Source organism: Bos grunniens, chromosome 15 (genome assembly GCF_055505025.1).
Source record: "Bos grunniens cultivar Pamir isolate PY7600 chromosome 15, Bosgru_T2T1.0, whole genome shotgun sequence".
Lineage (NCBI taxonomy): Eukaryota > Metazoa > Chordata > Mammalia > Artiodactyla > Bovidae > Bos > Bos grunniens.
This window is the reverse complement of record NC_141179.1, coordinates 1,475,807-1,500,203: the sequence shown is the minus strand read 5'-3', so window position 1 is coordinate 1,500,203 and position 24,397 is coordinate 1,475,807. Positions and strand designations below refer to the sequence as shown.

Here is a 24,397-nt window from a genome sequence, read left to right as displayed (position 1 = left end):
AATGCAGGAAATCAAGGTTCGATCCCTGGGTCGGGAAGATCCCCTGGAGAAGGGAAAGGCTACCCATTCCAGTATTCTGGCCTGGAGAATTCCATGGACTGTATAACCCAGGGGTGCAAAGAGTCAGACATGACTGAAGAACTTTCACTTTCACTTCATTTTAATACCTCACTTACATCAATGGACAGATCATCCAGAATTTATGATTAGATTATGCTGAACTTTTCCTCATTACAGAAACAATGCATTTCTGAATACTGTACTCTGCCCAGTGACTTAGGCAGTTTTCTATTCTGATGGGTAGGTAACTAGAACTATTACAGGCCCTATGTGAGTTCCAAGGATTACTTCCTCTAGGAACTAATTTTGTGTAATATCCTAAAGATACTCAACATCCTTAGGACATCAGCTCTCCACAGTGTTACTTACACATTAAAGAGTTGTTCTCCAGTAAAATCATTAATAATACATTTTAGTCAAACAAGTTTATTCATGTTGAAAAATAAATATTCAAAATATGGGCTGGTAACTCTGGACAAAAAAATAGAGGAAAAGCTACCAGATACCAAAAATATAGCAGACAGCTACAATGACTATAAATATGTGACATTAACAATAGAATAGGCATATCATTTAAACTGAAAACAAACCCCTGAAATTGAATATAATGGGTAAAGGACTAACCTGATGGCTCTGAGGTTAAGACTTCACTTTCCCATGCAGGAGGTGTGAGTTCAATCTCTGACTGGAGAGCTGAGATCCCACATACCTTACAGCCAAAAAACCCAAACATAAAACAGAAGAAATAGAACAAAGTTCAATAAAGACTTTAGAAAATGGTCTGCATCAAAAGAAAAAAAAAGAAAGAAAGCTTAAAAAAAAAAAGGGCACAGTGGATAAGAGATTTTGGAATAAGGTTAAAGTGGTATCTCAAATTACTGGAAAAATACAAACTATTCAAAAAAGTTGTTAGGACAATGTGTAGCTATCTGAAACACATTCTTTTTACCATGGTAAAAACAAAACAAAACAAAAACAACAACAACAACAAAAACTTTAAACAGAAAGTTCCTGTCTAAGTAACAGAGAAAACTATGGCAAAATTATTTTATGACTGTGCAGTATAGAAAATTTTCCTAATAATGATGAAAAGGAATGTGAAATTGGAAGGGTTATTTATCAAGATTGATACTTTTGAACTGTGGTGTTGGAGAAGACTCTTGAGAGTCCCTTGGACTGCAAGGAGATCCAACCAGTCAATCCTCAAGGAAATCAGTCCTGAATATTCATTGGAAGGACTAACACTAAAGCTGAAACTCCAGTACTTTGGCCTCCTGATGAGAAGAACCTCACCTGATGCTGGGAGAGATTGGGGGCAGGAGGAGAAGGGGACGGCAGAGGATGAGATGGTTGCATGGCATCACCGACTTGATGGACATGAGTTTGGGCAAACTCTGGGTGTTGGTGATTGACAGGGAAGCCTGGTGTGCTGCAGTCCATGGGGTCGTAGATTCGGACTTTGCTGAGCGACTGAACTGAGCCTATCAAGATAAGCAATTTTAACAACCTATCCCATGAAAACGGACTTGAACCACATTTGCAATTATAAGTCCTACCAGTAGAATCTAGCTATTATAGGAATCAAAGTGAAAGAGTTAGTTGCTCAGTCATATCTGACTCTTTGCAACCTCATGGATTGTAGCCCACCAGGCTCCTCTGTCTATGGAATTTTCCAGGCAAGAATACTGGAGTGAGTTGCCATTCTCTTCTCCAGAGGATCTTCCTGACCCAGGTATCAAGCCCTGTTCTCCTGCATTGCAGGCAGATTCTTTACCATCTAATCCACCAAGGAAAGCCCTCATTATAAAAATAGTTAGCAACAAATATTTGGCATAAAATCAATAATAAATAATGGTCAATTTCTTTGTTTTGTTTTGTTTTTTAATATAAATATATTTATTTTAATTGGAGGTTAATTACTTTACAATATTGTATTGGTTTTGCCATACATCAACATGAATCCATCACAGGTATACATGTGTTCTCCATCTTGAACCCCCCTCCCTCCCCCCTCCCCATACCATCCCTCTGGGTCGTCCCGGTGCACCAGAATAATTTAAAAAATAGGAAATAGGTTGATAATTTATATGAATATTTAGAGTTCATTGACTATATATGAGGAATTCTGTTATTGCCTTTTTGAGCTAAGAAATGTCCTCAAAAATTTAAATCATTTTAAAATTGGTAAAAAATATTAATGGTTAGAGTATGCCAGAATTCTAATCATGTGAGAATTTGATTTCTAGTATGTATAACAGCAACACAAGTAACTTCTAAGAACTTTAATTCATTTAAGTCAGGGATCCTTCAAGAAAAAACAAAACAAAAAGCACTCTGGAAATTCTTCACTTGGATAGTGGTAAATTAAACAAACAAACAAAAAAAAAAACAGAAACAGAATATCTTCTGGGCTAGCTCAAAGTATCAGGAGGAGGAAATTTCCCAAAATGTACAATAGCACGTATGGTAAATCATAGTTTTAAAGATGAAGACACAGTAAATAATAAAGAGAGTATAAAAGAAAAAGTGTTAAAGAAAATAATGTAGCTAAGGTCATTGATCCAGTTTACATCCAGCCAGCCTTAGACAACTGAGATGGGAACAGAAATGCCAAAATATATCGAACTTGTAGGCCTTGAGGTTAGAGTTCGCCAGAGCTAGTATCAAAATGACCAAAAACCAACTACTGAAGACTTTGAATCTAATCTAAAGCCACTCTAATCTGAGGGCACCTATTACTGTGGATTTTTTATGATCCAATTGGAGGAAGGAGCTCTGGTCACATGTTCCCAGAAGGCTGGGGCACCACAAAATGTTGCTCAGATTCGGTTCAGATGATCACCCATGATGAGTTAGCTTTACTACACACCACTGATACCACAGTGGTCTCCCTACATAGTCAGATGGGCTAGGATCCTTCTCTGACACCACGCAGCAAGAACGGAAATCTTGGTAGTTGTCAGTTCTTCAGTCATAATTCAGTAGCTGGGAACACCTGGCCAATTATGTTACAGAATGCCCTTGTGAGAACCAATGCAGAAAGATCATTCTCAAAACATTTGTGGGTACAGAAGTGGTACCCAGAGCATCTGCCATTCTCAGTTAGTTCCATGAAGAACTTACCTTCCCTCCCTCAAAAGCCTATGCATTTTTAATCTGACCCATCCTGTATCCTAAGTTTTCTTTCTCCTCTTCCTGTCCAGTTGTGATAACTCTTTGCCAGGACCTTCACATTCACAGAGAACCCTGCCAATAATCATCATCACATAAAAATCTTCAAACCAAACAAAAAGTTAATTTTTAGAGATAAATGTCATATATTTTAAAGGATTTTCTGTGTGTGTGTGTATGTGTGCATGCACACAGTTCAGTTGCTCAGCTGTGTCTGACTCTTTGAGATCCCATGGGCTGCAGCATGCCAGGCCTCCCTGTCCATCACCAGCTCGCAGAGTATACTCAAACTCATGGCCATTGAGTCAGTGGTGCCATCCAACCATCTCAATGTTTCCCAGTAAAAGGGTCTTTTCCACTAAGTCAGTTCTTTGCATGAGGTGGCCAAAATATTGGAGTTTCAGCTTCAACATCAGTCCTTACAATGAGCATTCAGGACTGATTTCCTTTTGGATGGACTGACTGGATCTCCTTGCAGTCCAAGGGACTCTCAAGAGCCTTCTCCAACACCAAACTTCAAAAGCATCAATTCTTCGGCACTCAGCTTTCTTTATAATCCAACTCTCACATCCATACATGACTACTGGAAAAACCATAGCCTTGATGAGACAGACCTTTGTTTGCAATGTCTCTGCTTCTTAACATGCTGTCTAGGTTGGTCATAACTTTTCTTCCAAGGAATAAGAGTCTTTTCATTTCATGGCTGCAATCACCATCTGCAGTGATTTTGGAGCCCCCCAAAATAAAGTCTGACACTGTTTAAACTGTTTCTCCATCTATTTGCCATGAAGTGATGGGCCCAGATGCCGTGATTTTCGTTTCCTGAATGTTGAGCTTTAAGCCAACTTTTTCACTCCTCTTTCACTTTCATCAAGAGGCTCTTTAGTTCTTCACTTTCTGCCATAAAGGTGGTGTCATCTGCATATCTGAGGTTAATGATATTTCTCCCAGCAACGTTGATTCCTATTTGTTCTTCTTCCAGCCCCGCGTTTCTCATGATGTACACTTCATATAAGTTAAATATGCAGGGTGACAATCTATAGCCTTGATATACTCCTTTTCCTATTTGGAACCAGTCTGTTGTTCCATGTCCAGTTCTAACTGTTGCTTCCTGACCTGCATACAGAGTTCATAAGAGGCAGGTCAGGTGGTCTGGTATTCCCATCTCTTTCAAAATTTTCCACAGTTTATTGTGATCCACACAGTCAAAGGATTTGGTGTTGTCAATAAAGCAGAAATAGATGTTTTTCTGGAACTCTCTTGCTTTTTTGATAATCTAATGGATGTTGGCAATTTCATTTCTGGTTCCTCTGCCTTTTCTAAATCCAGCTTAAACATCTGGAAGTTCATGGTTCACGTATTGTTGAAGCCTGGCTTGGAGAATTTTGAGCAGTAGTTTGCTATGTGTGAGATGAGTGCAATTGTGTGGTAATTTGAGCATTCTTTGGCATTGCCTTTCTTTGGGATTGGAATGAAAATTGACCTTTTCCAGTCCTGTGGCCACGGCTGAGTTTTCCAAATTTGCTGGCATATTGAGCGCAGCACTTTCACAGCATCATCTTCCAGGATTTGAAATAGCTCAACTGGAATTCCATCACCTCCACTAGCTTTGTTCATAGCGATGCTTCCTAAAGCTCACTTGACTTCACATTCCAGGATGTCTGGCTCTAGGTCAGTGATCACACCATCGTGATTATCTGGGTCATGATGATCTTTTTTGTAGAGTTCTTCTGTGTATTCTTGCCACCTCTTCTTAATATCGTCTGCTTCTGTTAGGTCCATACCATTTCTGTCCTTTGTTGAGCCCATCTTTGCATGAAGTGTTCCCTTGGTATCTCTAATTTTCTTGAAGAGATCTCTAGTCTTTCCCATTCTGTTGTTTTCTTCTATTTCTTTGCATTGATTGCTGAGGAAGGCTTTCTTATCTCTCCTTGCTATTCTTTGGAACTCTGCATTCAGGTGCTTATATCTTTCCTTTTCTCCTTTGCTTTTCACTTCTTTTCTTCTCACAGCTATTTGTAAGGCCTCCTCTGACAGCCCTTTTGCTTTTTTGCATTTTTTTCCCTTGGGGATGATCTTGCTCCCTGTCTCCTGTACAATGTCATGAACTTCTGCCCATAGTTCATCAGGCACTCTGTCTATCAGATCTAGTCCCTTAAATCTATTTCTTACTTCCACTGTATAATCATTAAGGATTGGATTTAAGTCATATCTGAATGATCTAGTGGATTTCCATACTTTCTTCAATTTAAGTTTGAATTTGGCAATAAGGAGTTCATGGTCTGAGCCACAGTCGGCTGTTGGTCTTGTTTTTGCTGACTGTATAGTGCTTCTCCTTCTTTGGCTGTAAAGAGTATAATCAATCTTATTTCGGTGATATCCATGTGTAGAGTCTTCTCCTGTGTTGTTGGAAAAGGGTGTTTGCTATGACCAGTGCATTCTTTTGGCAGAACTCTATTAACCTTCAGCCTGCTTCATTCTGTACTCCAAGGTCAAATTTGCCTGTTACTCCAGGTGTTTTTTCTTACTTTTGCAATTCAGTCCCCTATGATGAAATGGACATCTATTTTTGATGTTAGTTCTAAAAGATCTTGTAGGTCTTCATAGAACCATTCAGCTTCTTCTACTCACACACACACCCAATTGAATATCACAGAATTGTGAAAGTCCTGTTGGGTCATTTTGCTAATTAATTTGCAGCAAGAAACTGAAGTGAAAAAAGATGAATAAGGAGATATTGTGTCCTAGTCACACCTAAAATGCTCACCAATATTTGAGAGTAAATATGTTACCTTAGGGCTTCCTGGGAGCACAGTAATAAAGAATCTGCCTGCTTATGAAGGAGACAAAAGAGACATGGTTTTGATCCCTGGGTCAGAAAAATCCCTGAGGTAGGACATGGCTACCCACTGTAGTATTTTTGCCTGGAGAATTCCATGGACAGAGGATTCTGGGGGACTAGAGTCCATGGAGCCATAAAGAGTCAGAGACAACTGAGAGACTGAGCACACATACATGTGTGTATTAACAATGAGTCTGAATCTTGTGACTGAGTTGTGATAGCATCATTATGGAGACTGTACATGACAGTAAATTATACAGTCATATTCCAGAGGGCAGACAGGTCACAAATGACACTAATGTTGGCGTTTAGCTCTTCCACCTTTCAAATGCTGAATTCTGAGTTGATAAAAATATTTGGCTGAAGACCAGGCATGAAACTGAACTTCAGAACTTACCTATTTAACAGTCTTTTGAAAAAAATACTCAAATATGAGAAATAATTGGCTACACATTGAAAAGTACCCTTAGGTGCCATGTATACAAACAAAGAAAATCTGTGGGAGAGGGAGAGGGTAGGGAGATTTGGGAGAATAGCATGGAAACATGTATAATATCATGTATGAAACGAGTCGCCAGTCCAGGTTCGATGCATGGTACTGGATGCTTGGGGCTGGTGCACTGGGACAACCCAGAGGGAAGGGAGGGGAGGGAGGAGGGAGGAGGGTTCAGGATGGGGAACACATGTATACCGTTGGTGGATTCATTTTGATATGTGGCAAAACTAATACAATATTGTAAAGTTTAAAAATAAAATAAAATTAAAAAAAAAAAGAAAATTTCCCAAAGGGACACACAGTCTTGAATGTGAAGATGGCCCATGCTTTGAGTGAGAGGAAGTGGGAGAAGCGTGATCTTAGAAGATGCTCTGGGTAAAAGCAGAGAGTTGGCATGAACTTACAGATGGGGAGAAAGGAAACGGACCTTGGTCCCCATCCCTGACTGAGCAGGGCACTAGAGACAGAAGCACCATTCAAGATGGCTGATGTAATATCTTCAGAGAAACTTTTATTACGTTGGGGGAATTGTGGCCTGCTAATAGGAGCCGTTTTCAGTAGCTTGATAGTAGGATTAAATCCAAAACTTCTTGTCAGGAAGCCACTGGTTGCTAAAAGAAGTTGTCACCTGGGAGCTGATAGACCAAAGTGCCTATTAGAGTGGGTAACGCTTTGGCACCAAGTGTTCTGACTAATTAAAGCATCACATCATCCATGGATACCAGAGACTGCACTGGAAGGAGGCAGTGACCACGGTTTGCCGCATACCTCAGAGAATGCACTTTTTCCTGCTCTGCTTCATGAGCCAAAGGCCGGGACTGGAGTCCCAAGGCATCTTTAAGTAAGGATGATCTAAAGAATATATCATAGTTCTTGCCTCAGTGTAGCTCATGGCTCCAAGAAATTACACTCTAGAGAAACACTTGGCATTTTCATGTAGAAGCCTGTACATCAGGGAGTAAATACATTGTATTAAATTTTAATAAAGGCTTTTTTTTTTTAAAGAACAGTTTTAAGTTAACAATTTAGTTGAAAGGAATGTACAGGTTTCTCATATATCCCTACTCCTATATGTAGTATCTCCCATTATGAGCTTCTCCTAGAGTTGATTTGTTCCAAATTTGTTACAAATGATGAACTTACATTGACACATAATAACCCAAAGTCCATAGTCTACCTTAGGGTTCTCTCTTGTATATTTCATTAATTTGGAGAAAAGTATAATGATATGTGTCCATCATTATATAAATAGTATCATACAGAGTGTTTTCACTGCTCTGAAAATTCTTTGCATTCCATCTATTCACCTATTCATTTCATCTATTCCCGCCAATTCATATTGAATTTCTAAATTATGAGAAAGAATAAAGGTAATATATTTTTTTGAGTCCATCACTCAATGTAAGGAATCTGTCATAGTTTCAAGTACTTGCAGACAGTACTTGCCATTATATGGTATTAGGTACTAGATTTACTTAGGACTCAAGGTCCTGAAAGTTAGTCTATTTATAGAGCTCTTTAACAAATCAATGGGAAAGTAAATATGATACATCTCTTCATCATTTAAACACCAGAACATATTATTCTACTTGGCTAGGGTTTTGAATCCAGGCCATCTTCAGTTGAACAAAGACCTCTGATATTATGCAATACTCTAATTAAGATCCTTCATTATAATGCCTCTTCTCCTAAATTCTAATGTAATGTATGTAAGCATTACATAATTACATACATTATATAATGTATGTAAGCACTGATGTAAGCATGCAGCAATATGGAAATGCTTTTACAAATATGTTCTTTAGTGATAGAAATATAATGATAAACCTCTAATCTAATTGTATAGATCAGATATTTTCATAATGTTTAATAAACAAGAATAAGTCTTTCTGCCTCAAAGAAATTATTTTTTCTTCACAGGACTTTGGATCACATTAGCATTGAAAAAATTATCTTACAAATGACAAGGAAAAAGAGGTTAAAATTTGACATTTTTAAACTGACATTGAAAACTATGAACTCAGGTTTTTTTGGGGATTTTAATTTTATCCATGTTCTTAATTAAAACAACAACAACAGAAGAGAACACACTTCTATTTGATTCTCTGTGAATTGTGTGAAAGTTTTTAGCTCTGTTCACAAATATTCTATTTGTCTTCTTTTTTGGCACATAACTAGATTGCATCTCCTTCCTCCCTACTGAAATTTACATTAGTTTGTAAATCTGAATATTGGCATATTCTGAAACCTATTAATTACACTCCTAGGAAACATATTTTTATGTTCATAATTACTGTTCATAATAGTTAGTCAAATATCTGAATATTGAATAAATACATTTTTAAATAATCCCACAATGGAGTGTGATATACCAGTGGAAATGAATTTACAACTAAATTCAACAACCAAAATAAAACATAGTATTTTTAGATGAAAAAAATAAAAGCAATTCCAAGAAGTCTGCATAAAGGATGTAAAGTTCTGTAAAATTCAAAGCCAGGGAAAATATATATTGATAAAATTATTTTATTTTTAGGAAAAAATTAAAATACTTCTTAATTTTAAGAAGAGGTGGGCAGCAGATAGGAAAGTGTTTAAAATGTTTAATTATGGGTAATATTTTAGTTATTGAGATGGTAGTAAGTTTACTAGGATTCATTTTATTATTTACATAAATGCAAAAAAGCAGTATGGAGTAGGAAATGGCAGCCCACTCCAGTATTCCTGCTGGAAAATTCCATGGATGGAAGAGCATGGCAGGCTAGAGTCTACAGGAGTTGCAAAGAATCGGACATGTCTGAGTGGACACACCTGAGCTGGTGTACATGCACAAGAAAGCAATAACATAAAAAGAATAAATGAAAGATGGTAAAATTGTTTGGAAATGAATGAATTCTACAGTTGAAATATAAATATGGGTTTCTTCTATTGGTTGTTTCTGCTTCATTTTTAGTTAACTTCATTTTTAATCAGACTGTCTCCATTATGGTAAAATTAGGCAGGAGTTCCCAGTCTAAATTTTTGGCAATTCTATTAGGAAAAAAAGATAGTGACTTTTCTCAATAGTGAATAAAAATTATTTTAATAAGATATTTTCCTTAATAAGTGTCTCTTTATTAGTTAGCAAAACAAATGGAAATGAATTTAAAAAAAAAAAAAGAGACTTCTACTCAGTGCTCAAGTACATTTCCATCCTCAGACCACTTGCTACTAACCTGTGGTTTCCAGGTGAAGGGAGGCTCTAGCCCACAGAATGCAACCATGGTCCTTCCTTAGATTGCAATTAAACACAGTTTACAAGAGATAGAGAATAAGAACAAAGGGGCACCCTAGAATATTGGAGAAGGAAATGGCAACCTACTCCAGGGTTCTTGCCTGGAGAATCTCAGGGATGGGGGAGCCTGGTGGGCTGCCGTCTATGGGGTCGCACAGAGTCGGACACAACTGAAGCGACTTAGCAGCAGCAGAAGCAGCAGCAAAATACTGGGTGGAGCAGAGTAACTTCTTGGTGATCCACTTTTTTTTTTTAACAAAGTAGTTTTTTTTTTTTTTTTTCTTCCTCTCCTCTGTCACCCTCCCTGCTATCCATTTGAATTTTCCTCTTTTCCACGCACACACAACCCTGTCAGGTAGAAGGATCAACATGACACCTTGTGTTTCACTCTCTTTTTCCATCACCTTTTCTGTGTGATTTTCTTTCAGCTCATCTCTTTTAGCTCCCAGCTCAACAAACTCTCTATTACTGTTTTGAGAAATTTAACCATTCTAAAATTGGCTAAACTTGTTTGAAAATTTAAAGTAAGTGCAGTAGTTAGTAGAAGGTAATGCTGTTTTATAAGTGCAGTTTTGTCTCTAGATTATTACAACTCAATTTTGTGTCAGATATCTTTGAGAATCTGACTTCTGGGAAAAGTCGACATATGGTCATACAAAGAGACAAACATATAGACGTATAGTACCCATTGATGTTAGAAGGATAGGAAGAACATCAAGGTTGTCCTTGCATTCTTGAAGGGCCATGGATTCATGTAAAAAGTGTAGAAAAATCACGATCATCTTAGGCATGCCAAAGTCCTAAAATCTTACATGGCCAAGTGGTGCTATTCTGAGTACAACATGTTCTACTCCAAGTTGTGGAGCTGATTAAATTATTTAAAATTTATCTCATTTTGTTTTTTCAAACATATAAATTGGGAGCACATTTACTTGTTCACCATACCATACATACTATACAGATGGCCACAGTAAATTAATAATGTGAATGTGTCTTTAATCAGAATAGTACTAAAACAATCAGATGATTATTACAAGAAGTAACTTATAAGGTTCAGCTTAAAAATACTTATTAAACACGTACATTGTACAAGGCATTGGGTTTGAATCTGGGCAGAGCAAAATCCTGAAGACTTCAAAAATTCTCCTTCTGTGAAAGAAGCTAAAGGAAGCATGCACAGTTTTGATTTTAAGCATAGTATGTGATAGCATAAGAAAAATCTATAAAAGAAGCTTTAAAGAACTGGAGAATTTCCTTCAAAGCAATCACTGATGGCTTTCATAAGAGATTGCTTTTTTAAAAATTAGTGCTTTTTTTAATTGAAGGATAATTGCTTTACAGAACTGCGCTGTTTCCTGTCAGACCTCGACCTGGACCACTGTAGGTGCTCTCAGCAGTGGGTCCTGAGTCTCAAGACAGAGTAACTAGAGATAAAATCACAGGTAAGGAGGAAGGAAACTGCTGAATGTACTGTGGATTGAATATTTGATAAAAAGTCATCATTATTGGCAAGTTAATGATTGATCATGTGTATTTATGGGCTTCCCTGGTGGCTCAGATGGTAAAGAATCTCCCTGAAAGGCAGGGGACCTGGGTTTGATTGTTAGGTTGGAAAGATCCTCCAGAGAAGGGTTTGGCAACTCACTCCAGTATTCTTGACTGGAAACTTCCATGGACAGAGGCATCAGTCCATGGACTTGCACAGAGTCAGACATGACTGAGTGACTAACACACACACATGTACTTATAAGGTTAAAAAGCACATGTATTTATGATTCTTAATTTGTCTTGCAAGTGTATGTCCTAATGTATAAATAAGGTTGTTCTAGAAATGGACAATTTAAAGAGACTGATAACATACAAAACAAAAGCCATATACTCAAAAGAGTGGCCACAATCACAGACCATATTTTCAAGTACAACTACTTTATGATGGATCACTCAGTCAAATGCATATGGAAAGGATGAGTTTATTGCACTGACTGAAATACCAAAACTTAGTTCCCTGACCATTTAAGATCTTTGCCAATGATTACATGGTCTAAAGAGATTATTTTCTAAAAGTCAGAAATATTACTTAACTTTGACACTTTCCCAGCAGGAGTTTTTGATTTGCAGGAAGATAATACATGATTCAACTACTTCGAAGGGGAGAAAATTTATTGAGGGGGAGAAAAATAGCAAATAAGGATCATTGTCTATTTAGTTTATCAGTTTGTGCTTTGGTGGCTCACAGCTTTCAAGATGGTGCACTGAAGATATGTGTGGGACTGAGGATGGATAAGAAAGCCTTCTTCAGCAATCAATGCAAAGAAATAGAGGAAAACAACAGAATGGGAAAGACTAGGGATTTCTCAAAAAAATCAGAGATACCAAAGGAATATTTCATGCAAAGATGGGCTCAATAAAGGACAGAAATGGTATGGACCTAACAGAAGCAGAAGATATTAAGAAGAGGGGGAAAGAATACACAGAAGAACTGTCCAAAAAAGATCTTCACGACCCAGATAATCACGATGGTATGATCACTGACCTAGAGCCAGACATCCTGGAATGTGAAGTCAAGTGGGCCTTAGAAAGCATCACTACGAACAAAGCTAGTGGAGGTGATGGAATTCCAGTTGAGCTATTCCAAATCCTGAAAGATGATGCTGTGAAAGTGCTGCACTCAATATGCCAGCAAATTTGGAAAACTCAGCAGTGGCAACAGGACTGGAAAAGGTCAATTTTCATTCCAATCCCAAAGAAAAGCAATGCCAAAGAATGCTTAAACTACCGCACAATTGCACTCATCTCACATGCTAGTAAAGTAATGCTCAAAATTCTCCAAGCCAGGCTTCAGCAATATGTGAACTGTGAACTTCCAGATGTTCAAGCTGGTTTTAGAAAAGGGAGGGGAGCCAAAGATCAAATTGCCAACATCCGCTGGATCATGAAAAAAGCAAGAGAGTTGCAGAAAAACATCTATGTCTGCTTTATTGTCTATGCCAAAGCCTTTGACTGTGTGGATCACAATAAACTGTGGAAAATTCTGAAAGAGATGGGAATACCAGGCCACCTAATCTTCCTCTTGAGAAATTTGTATGCAGGTCAGGAAGCAACAGTTAGAACTGGACATGGAACAACAGACTGGTTCCAAATAGGAAAAGGTGTTCGTCAAGGCTGTATATTGTCACCTTATTTATTTAACTTATATGCAGAGTACATCATGAGAAACGCTGGGCTGGAAGAAACACAAGCTGGAATCAAGATTGCCAGGAGAAATATCAATAACCTCAGATATGCAGATGACACCACCCTTATGGCAGAAAGTGAAGTGGAACTCAAAAGCCTCTTGATGAAAGGGAAAGTGGAGAGTGAAAAAGTTGACTTAAAGCTCAACATTCAGAAAATGAAGATCATGACATCTGGTCCCATTACTTCATGGGAAATAGATGGGGAAACAGTGGAAATAGCATCAGGTTTTCTTTTTCTGGGCTCCAAAATCACTACAGAAGATGACTGCAGCCATGAAATTAAAAGACACTTACTCCTTGGAAGGAAAGTTATGACCAACCTAGATAGCATATTCAAAAGCAGAGACATTACTTTGCCAACAAAGGTTTGTCTAGTCAAGGCTATGGTTTTTCCTGTGGTCATGTATGGATGTGAGAGTTGGGCTGTGAAGAAGGCTGAGTGCCGAAGAACTGATGCTTTTGAACTGTGATGTTGGATAAGACTCTTGAGAGTTCCTTGGACTGCAAGGAGATCCAACCAGTCCATCCTGAAAGAGATCATCCATGGGTGTTCTTTGGAAGGAATGATGCTAAAGCTGAAACTCCAGTACTTTGGCCACCTCATGTGAAGAGTTGACTCATTGGAAAAGACTCTGATGCTGGGAGGGATTGGGGGCAAGAGGAGAAGGGGACGACAGAGGATGAGATGGCTGGATGGCATCACTGACTCAATGGACGTGAGTCTGTGTGAACTCCGGGAGTGTTGATGGACAGGGAGGCCTGGTGTGCTGTGATTCATGAGTTCACAAAGAGTTGGACACGACTGAGCGACTGATCTGATCTGAGGATGGGTACCGTGGTGTAAGTTTTCCAAATTATATTTAAATTTGTCACATTCAGTTTATATTTTTACTTGCAAATGGTGTTCTTTTCAACATCATATTGACAATAAAAACCTAGAGGAAAGATTTTGTTCTATGAAGTGAAGTCAGTGATAATATTTCTTTCCACACATGAAAAAATACTAACTCTTCATTGAAGGGAATAATGTTTCAAAGTTGAATAATGATTGATTGTGCAAAGACAGAAAACAATTTGAATATATGCATTTACTGACTATCCACTGTTCCTTTTGACTAAAATTATATGTTCCTCTCTCTTCTGAATATTTGTTCTATTACAGTGATGTGGAGATTTTGGGTAATCAGATAAAACAAATTCTACTGGGGATTACAACCATGATGAGGCCTGAAAAGAACTATCTGGTGACATCTCTTCAAAGGACCTCAGTTCTAAAATGCTTAAGCAAATTATTTGAAGTTTAAACATATAAACTATTAAGTGAATACCCCTAGTAATTTATATATAAACTCTGGAACTTTGCATTTTTTGAAGGGTGTTTTCAGAAATGGGATAAAGGAAAACTAGAAATGGAAATATTTGCCATATTATTGACCACTGAAGAACATTCACTTCTATCCACTGAAGTTCACTTCTCTCCATTAGTGTATGTCAAGTAGTAAATATAAAATTGTTTCAAAGTAAGGACATTATATTTAAAGATTATAAGTGCTTTAAATTCCTCTTTTTAAGCTGTCACATATGAAATGGAATGCACAATGGAGTGGATCATATTATAGACTAATAAAAATAAACATTTATATAAGCAAATATAACAAATTATATATATATATATATATATAAAATTGATATATGGAGACATTTTTAGGAGATGAGACTGAGCTGTTATTTTTACATTTATATTATAAACTTCCAAAGGCAGTAAAATATATACAAAATGCCAACTGATACACTATCCAAACATGCTCCCTTCCCCTGATTAAATGAACATGAAAAGTAATTAAGTTAATATAATGGAGCAGTATTTCTTAATATTCTTTTTTTTTTCCCAGACTTTTTTATTTATTTATTTATTTATTCTTTTTTCTTTTATTATTCCTCCCTCCTCCCTCCCCACACCATCACTCTGGGTCGTCCCAGTGCACCAGCCCCAAGCATCCAGCATCGTGCATTGAACCTAGACTGGCATCTCGTTTCATACATGACGTTTCACATGTTTCAATGCCATTCTCCCAAATCTTCCCACCCTCTCCCTCTCCCACAGAGTCCATAAGACTGTTCTATACATCAGTGTCTCTTTTGCTGTCTCGTATACAGGGTTATTGTTTCCATCTTTCTAAATTCCATATATATGCGTTAGTATACTGTATTGGTGTTTTTCCTTCTGGCTTACTTCACTCTGTATAATAGGCTCCAGTTTCATCCACCTTATTAGAACTGATTCAAATGTATTCTTTTTAATGGCTGTGTAATACTCCATTGTGTATATGTACCACAGCTTTCTTATCCATTCATCTGCTGATGGGCATCTAGGTTGCTTCCATGTCCTGGCTATTATAAACGGTGCTGTGATGAACATTGGGGTACACGTGTCTCTTTCCCTTCTGGTTTCCTCAGTGTGTATGCCCAGCAGTGCGATTGCTGGATCATAAGGCAGTTCTATTTCCAGTTTTTTAAGGAATCTCCACACTGTTCTCCAGAGTGGCTGTACTAGTTTTCATTCCCACCAACAGTGTAAGAGGGTTCCCTTTTCTCCACACCCTCTCCAGCATTTATTATTTGTAGACTTTTGGATTGCAGCCATTCTGACTGGTGTGAAATGGTACCTCATAGTGGTTTTGATTTGCATTTCTCTGATAATGAGTGATGTTGAGCATCTTTTCATGTGTTTGTTAGCCATCTGTATGTCTTCTTTGGAGAAATGTCTATTTAGATCTTTGGCCCATTTTTTGATTGGGTCATTTATTTTTCTGGAGTTGAGCTGTAGGAGTTGCTTGTATATTTTTGAGATTAGTTGTTTGTCGGTTGCTTCATTTGCTATTATTTTCTCCCATTCTGAAGGCTGTCTTTTCACCTTGCTAATAGTTTCCTTTGATGTGCAGAAGCTTTTAAGTTTAATTAGGTCCCATTTGTTTATTTTTGCTTTTATTTCCAATATTCTGGGAGGTGGATCATAGAGGATCCTGCTGTGATGTATGTCAGAGAGTGTTTTGCCTATGTTCTCCTCTAGGAGTTTTATAGTTTCTGGTCTTACGTTGAGATCTTTAATCCATTTTGAGTTTATTTTTGTATATGGTGTTAGAAAGTGTTCTAGTTTCATTCTTTTACAAGTGGTTGACCAGATTTCCCAGCACCACTTGTTAAAGAGATTGTCTTTAATCCATTGTATATTCTTGCCTCCTTTGTCAAAGATAAGGTGTCCATATGTGCGTGGATTTATCTCTGGGCTTTCTATTTTGTTCCATTGATCTATATTTCTGTCTTTGTGCCAGTACCATACTGTCTTGATAACTGTGGCTTTGTAGTAGAGCCTGAAGTCAGGTAGGTTGATTCCTCCAGTTCCATTTTTCTTTCTCAAGATCACTTTGGCTATTGGAGTTTTTTTGTATTTCCATACAAATTGTGAAATTATTTGTTCTAGCTCTGTGAAGAATACTGTTGGTAGCTTGATAGGGATTGCGTTGAATCTATATTCTTTAGGCAAAATTAATGAGAATCATGTAAATTACACAAATGGTTGTATTTGAAGAGTGCTATAGAAAAGTTTACTTTTTACAATCTTACAAGGGACTCATAATGACCCCATGAAGTTGTCATTACAAATTAAGTGTTGAGGTGCCTTAGAAACCACAACTAAAATGTCCATGGTGAAGAATATTTATCTCATTTAAAATATTCCAAAAAATCACACCTCACACCATGAATTAATTCTTTTCTATATTTTGCAGATAAAGCATTTAACACCCATCCCTTCTCTGCATTGATAAGATCATGCAGCTGAATAATAATGTGACTGAGTTTATTCTGCTTGGGTTGACACAAGATCCTGTTAGGAAGAAAATAGTGTTTACCACTTTCTTGATTTTCTATTTGGGGACCTTGTTGGGGAACTTTCTGATTATTACTACCATCAAGACCAGCAGGGCACTTGGGAGTCCAATGTATTTCTTCCTTTTCCATTTATCTTTGTCTGATACCTGCTTCTCTACATGCATAGCCCCTAGGATGATTGCAGATGCCCTTTTGAAGAATGCCACTATCTCTTTCAATGAGTGCATAGTCCAAGTTTTTTCATTTCATTTCTTTGGCTGCCTGGAGATCTTCATCCTTGTCCTCATGGCTGTTGACCGCTATGTGGCCATCTGTAAGCCCCTGCACTACACGACCATGATGAGTCATCGAGTCTGTGGTGTGTTGGTGGCTGTGGCCTGGGTGGGGTCCTGTGTGCATTCTTCAGCTCAGATTTTTCTGGCCCTGAGTTTACCTTTCTGTGGTCCCAATGTGACTGATCATTATCTATGTGACTTGCAGCCTTTGTTACAACTTGCCTGTACAGACACCTATGTGACCAACCTACTCTTGGTGTCTAACAGCGGGGCCATCTCTACAGTGAGTTTTGTTATGCTGATGTTCTCCTATGCTATCATCTTACATTCTCTGAGAAACCACAGTGCTGAGGGGAAGAAAAAAGGCCCTCTCCACCTGCATTTCCCACATCATTGTGGTCATCTTGTTCTTTGGTCCTTGCATATTTATATACACTCGCCCTGCAACCAGCTTCCCCATGGATAAGATGATAGCTGTGTTTTACACACCTGGAACACCTTTGATCAACCCTCTGATTTATACACTGAGGAATGCAGAAGTGAAAAATGCCATGAGGATGTTATGGAGCAAGAAGTTGGTCTCAGATGACAAAAAATGAATGGAAGTTTCAAAGTGTTCTTCATAGTTTGGATTGATCTAAAAGAAGCTCATAGACAATAATATCCTCTTATTGTGGAGTTAATATAATCCTAACTCGTAGTGTGAATATTACTTCCTTTAGTAAAATGGGCAATGTGCCCACACATGCTAGTTAGTATTGAGTCAAATATTTGTAGAACTGACAGCATCAGGTAAACACAGTCATGTAAGACCATGGTCTTAGTTATTCACTGCTGTCTCTGCCTCTCTTGTCTGTCTAATATCGCTGTGGTTTTGATCTACTGTTTTCCTCCCTTTCATTGACTTCTGGATTTCTCTGCTTAACATTACACTATATGATTTTATCTATAGCCTGACATATTTTTGTCTCAAAGAGTTTATTTCTTAGATACTGTGATCAAATGTCTGATCATGGACCTTCAACCTGGTTGTTCTTACTGACTTCAGCATAAATCAACAGGTTCAAATGATAATAGTATATACATATTATAAAAACAAAATATTTAATCTAAGAAACCTCTCTTCTTTTTCTTGGGTTATAGTTCAAATTTTTTTTTTTTTTTTGTATATTTGCCTAGTTGTTCTAGAAAAGTGACAGAACATTATGAGAAAATTCACCCTTTTGTAATATTTTTTCCTTAGGGGTTGACCTCATATTAACATTCTTTCTGTAAAAAAAAAAAAAAGAAAGAAAGAAAGAAAAACAACTTTTTGCTATTAAAATGATTCCTTCTATTTTGAGGGATCTATTAAGTTTTATCTTGAGCCATACCAATTATAATAGTATGTTTAAATATTACTTTATTATGATTATAGCATAGAAGCTGTAAATTAAAGAAGATATATTTACATTAGCTTTAAAGAAATGTGTACATGTCGTCAATGGTAGGGAATTTATAAATAAAAGTTAATTGAATAAAAACATTATAACCCAGAGGAGAGTATTTAGGCTTTGAAACATAGTTATACCACATATATGAATTGTTTTAGTGAGTTTTAAGACAATATAGAAAGTAGAGTAACTTAAGAAAGACTGAGATATTTGGATGAAAATTAAATGTATCCAGTGGAGATGGATATCATCTTTCACCATTCATTATCACTGAAATCTCTAATTGCATGGTCATTAAGAAATTTTCTGATTTGTCTGATTTCTTATTTGTATTTTCATCCATATAGAAAATTCAATAAGCGTATTTTTGTTTATTTGGAACTTCTATTCCTATTTATAAGCTAATAATTTTATTATGAGTACTAAATTTGCTTTTCTTTCATTGTACCCATAATTTTATATTTTTTATCTTGAGAAAAGGACCAGTGTGGAAATGGAAACTTGTGAATTCTGCAATGAACTCTAGCACCTTTCTATACACATTTTTTTTTTTTTCCAGTTCAGTTCAGTCACTCAGGTGTGTCCGATTCTTTGCGACCCCATGAATCGCAGCACGCCAGGCCTCCCTGTCCATCACCAACTCCCGAAGTTCACTCAGACTCACGCCATCAAGTCAGTGATGCCATCCAGCCATCTCATCCTCTGTCGTACACTTTTCCTCCTACCCCCAATCCCTCCCAACATCAGAGTCTTTTCCATTGAGTCAACTCTTTGCATAAGGTGGCCAGAGTACTGGAGTTTCAGCTTTAGCATCATTCCTTCCAAAGAAATCCCAGGGCTGATCTCTTTCAGAATGGACTGGTTGAATCTCTTTGCAGTCCAAGGGACTCTCAAGAGTCTTCTCCAACACCACACTTCAAAAGCATCAATTCTTCAGCACTCAGCCTTCTTCACATTCCAACTCTCACATCCATACATGACCACTGGAAAAACCATAGCCTTGACTAGATGGACCTTTGTTGGCAAAGCAATGTCTCTGCTTTTCAATATGCTATCTAGGTTGGTCATAACTTTTCTTCCAAGGAGTAAGCGTCTTTTAATGTCATGGCTGCACTCACCATCTGCAATGATTTTGGAGCCCCCCAAAATAAAGTCTGGCACTGTTTCCACCGTTTCCCCATCTATTTCCCATGAAGTGATGGGACCAGATGCCATGATCTTTGTTTTCTGAATGTTGAGCTTTAAGCCAACCTTTTCACTCTGCACTTTCACTTTCATCAAGAGGCTTTTTAGTTCCTCTTCACCTTCTGCCATAAGGGTGGTGTCATCTGCATATCTGAGGTTATTGATATTTCTCCCGGCAATCTTGATTCCAGCTTGTGCTTCTTCCAGCCCAGCGTTTCTCATGATGTACTCTGCATAGAAGTTAAATAAACATGATGACAATATACAGCCTTGACCTACTCCTTTTCCTATTTGGAACCAGTCTGTTGTTCCATGTCCAGTTCTAAGTGTTGCTTCCTGACCTGCATATAGGTTTCTCGAGAGGAAGGTCAGGTGGTCTGGTATTCCATCTCTTTCAGAATTTTCCAGTTTATTGTGATCCACACAGTCAAGGCTAATCCTTCACAGTTTTTATTAATCACATCTGCTACAGTAAATAAGTCATCTGTGCTATGACATTCTATTCCCTTTGGATTTCTTGATATGTCATTATATGAAACAAAACTAATAAATATATATTTAAAAAATAGAAAATTCTGTTAAACGTGCTGCTGCTGCTGCTAAGTCACTTCAGTCATGTCTGACTCTGTGTGACCCCACAGACAGCAGCCCACCAAGCTCCCCCATCCCTGGGATTCTCCAGGCAAGAACACGGGAGTGGGTTGCCATTTCCTTCTCCAATGCATGAAAGTGAAAAGTGAAAGTGATGTCGATCAGTTGTGTCTGGCTCTTAGCGGCCCCATGGACTGCAGCCCACCAGGCTCCTCCGTCCATGGGATTTTCCAGGCAACAGTACTGGAGTGGGGTGCCATTGCTTTCTCCGAAGAATGTGCTGAGCTACCCTTAAAAATATATTCCCTTTCCTTATAAATTCCCATTAAAATAAGGAAAAAATCATAAAATTAGGTGTCAAAGCACATGACAGAAAGAACCAGACAGGAAATACCAGTTGGTAAAAGATTTTCACGTGTGTTTTGAAACATAAATATGAGTGGTAAGTAACTAAGTAACTTGGCAAAGTAGAAGTTACAACCATCTGAGAAAAGAGGTAAGTAAGACCATCAAGTTCCACAAAAAGTAGGCATGAAACATACATTGAATTACATAAAGATTATTTCCCCAGGTTACTTTCTGCTAGTCAGGTGACACTTCCTCTATTCCATCCCACCAAAGATTGGAGGTCTATTATTTTTTAAAAATGAACAAAAGTGTTCCTGATATCACTGTGGAGGGCAGTGATAAAATGCACAACATAATGTACAGAGAGATTAAGTGAAAATCTACATAGGGAAATGTGAGATCCTTTCTTCTCAGGGCTCCCAGGATGTCAGCAGTCAGTATACATCATAAGCTCACCATTTCTGGGACTAGGCACAAAGCCCAAGTAAAAGAATGGAACTGTTTGTTTGTTTTGTTTGGGGTTTTTTGGTGAGGGAATAAAATATAAGATCTGTATTATATACTCTAATTACCTTAAAATAATTATACCTTCAAATATGTACTCATTGCCTATAACATGTGTAGATTCCAAATGAGGTTTTTGTTGTTGTTGTTAACTTCCTCTGCCTTAAACATAAATAGTTTCTGCTTTCAGGTAAGATGGCAAGACTGGTGAATGGGAAGATAGAGTGATAGAGACCTGCCTTCAGATGAAAGGAAGAGGGGATGGTCACACATTGGGCCTAGCAACTTCTCTATTTTCCTCGATAATTTAGCTCTGATCCTACATCTATAACACTCATGCTCTGTAGCTGACTAGACCATTTTCTTACAACTTTCTAAGGTTAGTGGTCATCTATTAATATCTAGTTATTGACCTAAAACTATATAAAGGTCCTCATCTTTTTTTTCTGCCAAGGAAACAAACATTATATTTTTGCCTATCATTTATGCTATTCAAAACAGATTTTCCAGTGAATGTTCATTTCCCATGTGCTGTTTAACATGAAAGAATGCTAAGCAGAATTTAGTTGTTTTACTTCTTGCATATTAAAATTGCATTTATCACTTTAGAGAAAATGAATCAGGCACTGGGGTTCAATCAGGCTCACTTATTTATAGAAAATAAAGAATGTATTGCCGGGGTCCAGCCCCGGCTGATCCAGGGTATTCCAAGGAGAGACGGCATCAGCGAGGATCAGGAAACAACTGCTTAATTAAACGTTAATTAAAGATATAAAAAGTAATAGAATGAGGATAGCTCAGTGAGGAAATTCAGTGGAGAAAAGAGGCTGAGTAGCTTGGTTTACGCGGGAGACCAATAAAACTTCAAGACAAGAAGTTTGCACCACTTACGTAGGCTGCAGGCGTCCTTCCGTTCTCCCAAAGGAGAGGAGACACTGAGGCCTCCCTGGTCGGATCTTAGAAGCCCAGGCATAATTAGCAAGCATGGCGGGTTCCGCTCTCCAGATGGAGACTCAGCCAGAATTTGAGAGAAAGAACGACATGGGGAGACCAAGTTTCGGTGAACAAGGCCCGCACTTTATTTTCCAAAGTAGTTTTTATACCTAAAGTTGTGCATAGAGGATAATGGGGGAACAGGTGGAGTCATGCAGGGACAGCAGTTCCTGGTCCTAATCGAAGCCAGGCTTTCAAACTTATCATATGCAAAAGTTCAGGTGAATTACATCATCTTCTGGCCAGGAGGCCTGTTAACATTTTAAGAAACTTATCTTTCTCTAAAGGTGATTATTGCAAAGTCAGGCACCAGCCTTCAAAAAAGCACTGGACAAAGCTGCATTCCTATAGGGCAAAGGTGAGGTGGGCTCAATCAAGAAAAGAATTAACTCAAGGGTCCAAGGTTACAAACATTGAGGCTACTACTTACATTTCTATACACCCATTATATCAATCAATACACTGCCAAGGACACAGTAGGTAAGGGATATGGAGACTTAGCAACAAACATTGGCCCAAAAAGTGAAAAACCCTTTACCAATACAATTTCTAATCAATCTTTTAACTGCTCAAAGGACTCTGTATTAGACAGTTTAGAACATCTCCTGCCTCTCACAGTTGGGAGGCTCTGAACAATCACATGTGGCCGGAAAAACCTATTCAGGCAGGCTAGAGGACTTCCAAAGGAGTTTGTAGGTTGAAACACTGTCACACCCAGGAATTATTAACTGGAGCTGTAAGCTAACTCTTTTTTCAGAGAGAGGTAGTGGGGGACAGCCCCCCGTAAAGTCAGAGGTGTAGGTGAAAGCACAAAGCAGAAAGTAGGCAGACTCTGGTTTTGGGGGTAGATGCTTGAGAATTTCCAGGGGCACTCCTGAGGCTCGATCCCGCCTTTGCGTATGCCAAGCCTCCTTCCTCATGACCTTTGTCATGGGTGGAGCTCCTCACGCTGGCTCCCGGCAGTGATAGAATTCTAGTTGAGCTATTCCAGATCCTGAAAGATGATGCTGTGGAAAGTGCTGCATTCAATATGCAATATGCACTCAATATGCAATATGCCGGCTCCCGGCAATGTATCTTTTTGTTGTTTTTATAAAATCAAGTTAATAATAAGGATCCTTGTGCCTTAGGATAAACTAGAAAGTTATTAACAGTTCAGGGTTCTGGGAGTCCAGACTCCTGCCATTCTCTGAGCTTGTCTGTGATTTTTTTTTTTTAATCTATTAATTTACATTTTTTAAAATTCTCTATTGCCTTCATGTTGTCTGTTTACTCAAAATGTCTGCTTTTCCATGACTCAGGGTTGTCAAGGTAGCGATTCTTTCTCCATGTATCTTACAATATTCTCCCCTTTTTCTCGGGTGTATGGGGCTTCCCTGGTGACTCATGGTAAAGCGTCTGTCTGCAATGCAGGACACCCAGGTTCGATCCCTGGGTTCAGAAGATCCCCTGGAGAAGGAAATGGCAGCCCCCTCTAGTATCCTTGCCTGGAAGATCCCATGGACAGAGGAGCCTGGTAGGCTACCGTCCATGGGGTCGCAAAGAGTGGGACACGACTAAGTGACTTCACTTCACTTCACTCGAGTGTATCCAATTCCCTATTCAGAATTCCAGACAGGAAATCTGAGTAAACTCGCATTTGAATAGACTAAACTCAAGTCATTGGTCAAACCATGTAGTAACTCCCCAAGAAGGTGTTATCTCTGGTACAAGCTGCTATGATATAGAAGAGTTGGTGCAGAGGATAATGGGGTAAAAAAAAAAATATATCTAAGGCAATTTATCAAGTTTATTTAGTATGGACCATTACCCATCATGCTGGGAAAAATGAGGAAAACATTATAGTAACTAATCAAAAATTTACCTGGACATTTTAAGGAAATGTGACTTTTTTTTTTTCTAGCTTTATTGAGAGACCATTGACATATGACATATGTAAGTTTTGTGATGATTCAATAACAAGTATATATTGGAAAACGAGGTCACAATAAATTTACTTAATGCATTCACTCCAAATACTATTATGGGTGTGTATATGTGTGTGCTCATATGTGGTGATAATATATAAGATCTACTCTTCTGATAACATTCTAACATA

General features: G+C 38.0%; 1 long non-coding RNA gene and 1 pseudogene across 1 annotated transcript in view; one reads left to right on the top strand and one right to left on the bottom strand.

Annotated features, from left to right (window-relative positions):
• LOC147357241 (uncharacterized) overlaps positions 1 to 22,586 on the bottom strand; it is a 79,531-nt gene extending 56,945 nt beyond the window's left edge. Inside the window, exons 1-2 of the long non-coding RNA XR_015142471.1 lie at positions 22,198 to 22,586; positions 685 to 769 (exon numbers count right to left, since the gene is read on the bottom strand). This is a non-coding gene — a long non-coding RNA (uncharacterized LOC147357241). The remainder of the gene's footprint in view (positions 1 to 684; positions 770 to 22,197) is intronic.
• On the top strand, positions 16,716 to 17,844 carry LOC147357242 (olfactory receptor 4C16-like; annotated as a pseudogene).
• Positions 22,587 to 24,397: the final 1,811 nt, after the last annotated feature.